The sequence below is a fragment of the Cucumis melo genome, chromosome 2 (genome assembly GCF_025177605.1).
Source record: "Cucumis melo cultivar AY chromosome 2, USDA_Cmelo_AY_1.0, whole genome shotgun sequence".
NCBI lineage: Eukaryota > Viridiplantae > Streptophyta > Magnoliopsida > Cucurbitales > Cucurbitaceae > Cucumis > Cucumis melo.
The window spans coordinates 7,863,211-7,868,176 of record NC_066858.1 but is presented as its reverse complement, the minus strand read 5'-3'; the positions used below and the strand labels follow the sequence as shown (position 1 = coordinate 7,868,176).

Here is a 4,966-nt window from a genome sequence, read left to right as displayed (position 1 = left end):
TGAGTATCCATGACAAAAATTGTAAAAGATATGTATGTTTATGACATTTAATAACCGTCAAGAGTATGAGTTTTCATGACATTTAATAACCGTCAAGAAAGTAATTGTTTATGACATTGAAAAATCGTCAAGAATGCACTTGTTTATGACATTTTAAAATCGTCAAGTATTTTTCAATTTTTTTTTTAAATTGTAATTCAATTATATTTTTGTTCATGTATTATGCTCCCATTGTCCTGTATAATGGTTCAGCAATTGTTCCATAAATACATATAAATGACAATATTCATCAAATATAGTTTCAAAACTCAAACATATTTAAATAAAACCTTGTACCATATCATTTCCAAAACTTTACATATATGAATATTGCATATCATTTACAAAACCAATATAAATAATTCCATCAAATTGTCAGGAATTCAACTCAACATCCTCTAATTAACTAACTTAGCCAAAAAGTATATCTATCTATAATAAATCTAATCTCAAAAGTATACCAATCAACCCCTCCTCCCTCCATATGAACAATTCAAAATATTCACATATATTATCTATATGCATAAAGTTTTAGAATGGCAACCACAACAAAAAAAATCATGCTTCAGAATCACAAATAAGTCACAATCATATGTATGAACCCAAAAAATTAGCTAACTCAACCCGCACATCACTTAACTCGACATGTGAGTATGATTTTTGTGTATCAATCTGTACACATGCAAAATAAATGAATTAATGTTCATGAAAATTATTATACCCACAAAAGAAATAATTTGATATATAACATATCGAATTCGAAATGACAATGCTTTCCCTAGTCACAATTTCTCTCATAATCATGATGTAGTATCCACACTCGGTGCTCCTGACTTGTAGAGGACACTACAAAAACAACAAATTAGAATAATGAAGTAATCCTAATTGCTAGTAGTTTATCCGGTCTCTTTTGTAGTGCATTTGGAAAGAAAGGAATAGTAGAATTTTTTAAGATAACTAAGATAACTATACTTCTTTTGATTCTTTTTTGTTTGTGTTGCAACACACAACTTCTTGGTGGAGTACGAATTACACCAAACACTTTTATAATTATAGCCTTTCTATGATATTCAACAATTGGAAGGCCATCATTTTTTAGTTTCTCCTAGAGAGGGCCTTCTTGTCCCTTGCCCTTAGGTTGTTCTCTTTTGTTATATGAATATACTTGTTTCTTATCAAAAAAAAAAAATGTTAACTGTCACATTAGATAAACATGCCTTTTTAAAAGAAACTCTTCCAATTTCAACTTAAATGCAATGCACCTTATCCAGCCCTCCATTCCATCTTGGCAAGCTAATATATAAATGGGTAACTTTTTCCCCTTGTGTTCATGACCACAGCAAAAGGTTGGACAGAAGACTAGATGACCTTTTCCTCCTAAGGAGCCTTTATTCAATAATGAAATCACTCCTACCAAACCATTTCTTAACCAACCCACCACATGAAGCCCCATGAAATCACAAACATCACAATGTAGAAAGCATTCAATTTTGACAATCTAGACTGTTCTTTCATTATCTTTGCAGAAACAAATGAATGTTGTGTACTACAATTAGAGACAAGATTTATAAGACATTTTTTTTCATGCACTTCATATCACTTGTGTATGAGATCTCGAACAGCCTTGCAAGTTTTCAAATTCGACCTATTTTGGAACCTCTCAAACTAAACACTTCCTAAATAAAGAGGGAGCAACTCTTTCAAATTCAACCTTATATTGAAACCTCATGAACTAGACAAAGTGAGCCACCCCATATGTGCCATTCACCATTTGTCTCTTGTCTCCTCCTTGTACCACTTTTTCTCTCTCTTTTATGTGGAAGTCCAAAAATCGAAAAGAAGATTTGATTCTTTGCTTGGGTGTCTATGGAAGGATTGACACTAGAAGTTTACCACTTGAGCTCTAATCCCAAACTGCTAGATTTTCTATGGCTGGGGAATGACACAAAGGATCTTAATCATGTTCCATGGTTGTACTCTTTCTCCTCTAAAGTTCATGGCCACTCATTCATGCCCGAATCTTAAAGTTCAAAGATCTGCGGAAGTTGTTCAGAGTTCTTCTTTGCAAGTAAGTCATGCTATATGGTGGACTATCTTCATTGTCATTCTAAATTTTATTTGGCTTGGGAGGAATACGATTTTTTGAAAATAAAAATGAGGGATCTTTTACTTAAATCACCTATTGACCCAAAAGTCTAGGTAGTGAGTAAGGGTAAATTTAATTATATATCTAACACTCTCCCTCACTTGCAGGCATGCAATATAAAAAAGAGTTACTTTGATATCATATTTAGCAGTATGAGGTTCCATCTCAAAACCAATTGGCTAAGAGGTAACACATCCATCTTCTTCTAAGAAGTGTGAGTCCCCTTGATTTTTCCAATGTGGGTTTTTCAAAATCTAACAGTTTTCAATATGCTTTTCTTTTCCCCCATTTTTTGTTTGGCCTTATTAGTGAGCCCTTTTTTATTATTTCATTCTCCTCAAATTGTAGTTTTCTTCTGATTGAATTTGATAATTTTTAATTTTTCTTATATTCGTGAGTGTTCAAGCCAGCTTATGTGCACCTTGACTAATCTCACAATACAATCCGTCTAACCCTACAACATTTAGGTGTTAAGGAAACTCGTAAAAATTAATTCTTAGGTAAGTGGCCACCATTGGTTGAACTCAAAACCTCTTAAATAGTTATTGAGACTATGTCTTCTTTTTCATCATTAGGCCAATCCATGGTTCAAATTTGATAATATTAATAACATATTCATTTTTTTATATGAATAACAACAATATACTTGATGAAACATAACATAACAAAATACTTGGATGAAAAAATGAATGATGATAATTCACATTGTTGTTGGGATTGCTTCTCCAATAAGTTAAAGGCAAGTTAGGCAACTAGTTTTCTTTTTGGGATACTACAAACTGACGGGATGGGAAAAAGATGGAAAGTGGCAGTAGGACTATTGGATATCCTCCAGAGTCCTAATAGTTAGAAAATTTATGAAACATTATGTACCAAGCTATAAGCTAAGTTAAATACAAAGCTTCCCATCAGCATTTCAGAACAATAAATGCAAACCTACAAGCAATTTATTCCTAGAAGATTCATAATAGGGGTCAAATATTCCAGAGGACTGCATGATATGGAAAAGAAGCAAATTCAAAAAAGACCATTAGCCTATCAACAAAAGGATCAAAGAAATGGCTGCTTCAAATATCTCTAACTACAAAACTAGGGAAAAAATTGTATTTACAGCCCAAAAAGATAGCAATGCAGAGACTGCTTCTGAAATGAAAATGACAAATTTCCAAAATACTAAGAATCAATTCTGAAGGATGCCAAGTAAAAAGTTGGCACATTTGACCATTTTTAATGTATTCTAACCAAACAAACGAGACGATTCTACCAGCCTCGTCCAGTTTTTATAATCTAAAATGTAAGAATTACCTTACAACCATATAATTGTATTCCACCTTTAACCGTTCTAAATACTCCACTCCATAATTAGTTGGTAACTTGAATGAAGTACAATTTTCATTTCCATAAACTATTCTACATATTCTAGCAGCAATGTCGTTCAGGATAAGAACAAAGTTTGTTCGTAACTATTTAAATTAAACATCTCATTTATCAAAATATTATTTACATTGAAATCATTAATGTACACGGATTTGGTACTATTCTACAAAAAAAACCCCAAACCTACAATCTCAAACGCAATCATACAGGGAGATGGAAGGAAAAGGAGAAAGATGCACATTACATACAGAATTTCAATCAAGGGGTACTAATGTTCTACCAAAGGCGACGACATCAAAGTGAGAGTACCATAATGGAACAGGTGAGGACAAAGAAAATAGATCTAAAGGTTTCTACAAGGACGAGGAAGAGAAAGAGACTGGATAATAAGTGATCACTCTTTTTTTTAGAGAAAAAAGATAAACACTTACTTGACTGAAATTCACCATGTGGCTCCATTGTTGAATTGTCTTAGCAATGACTAGCCATTTCACGGGGAACTTCAGACGACTGTGGAAGATAGAAGACGAAAGGGATGGAAGTCGAGACAGTCGGAGAAGATAAAGATGGAAGAGATCGACGATGGGTTACCTTTTGTGAGAGGGGGAGATGCACAAAAGTGAAGGGAAAAACGTGAGTCTCTTGAGTACCTAGGGCTTTTTTAATTAACAATAAATAAAATATTTTTTTATTTTTTTTAATTATTCAGTAAATCTTGACGTTTTTAAAACGTCTAGAAAATATATCTTATTTGACGTTTAAAAAACGTCAAGAAATTCGAAAAAATGACTCCCCTCTGTCTTTTTATAAAAATTCTAGACGTTTTAAAACGTCAATAATTGATTTGATATTACTTGATGTTTTTAAAACGTCAAGAAAAAGTACATATCACTCGACGTTTAAAAAATGACAAGAATGTCAAATTTATATCACTTGACGTTTAAAAAATATCAAGAATGACAAATTTATACCACTTGACATTTAAAAAATATCAAGAATGTCAAATTTATAAATATTTTTGACGTTTTAAAAACGTCAAGAAATCTAAATATTGACCTATCTTCACCTTTTTATAAAAATTCTTGATGGTTTATCTTTCAAATCACTTTTTCTTGACATTTTTTCTAAAAAAAACTATCAAGAAATTAAAACCACAACCGTCAAGAAAGTCTATTTTTCTAGTAGTGTTCCTTCAAGACAAGATTCATATGAAGGTAATAAATCATCTTCTAACTCGTTTAGAAGTCCATTCTTTACCAATCTTCTCATCTGATCGAGATTAATGTGACTTAATCTTAAATGCCAATGATAAGTATTGTTATTCGGAGAAATTCTTAGCCTTTTATTTTGCGTATTAGCAGTTTTAAACATCTCATGATTTAAAACTGTTTTTGCTTCATTAAT

General features: G+C 31.9%; 1 long non-coding RNA gene across 1 annotated transcript; it reads right to left on the bottom strand.

The window, feature by feature from the left end:
- Positions 1 to 317: 317 nt before the first annotated feature.
- Positions 318 to 4,194, bottom strand: LOC103491967 (uncharacterized). Its single transcript, XR_538189.3, has 2 exons — positions 3,994 to 4,194; positions 318 to 885 (listed from the first exon to the last, which is right to left on the bottom strand). It is a non-coding gene; the product is annotated as an uncharacterized LOC103491967 (long non-coding RNA).
- Between the last annotated feature and the right edge of the window lie 772 nt (positions 4,195 to 4,966).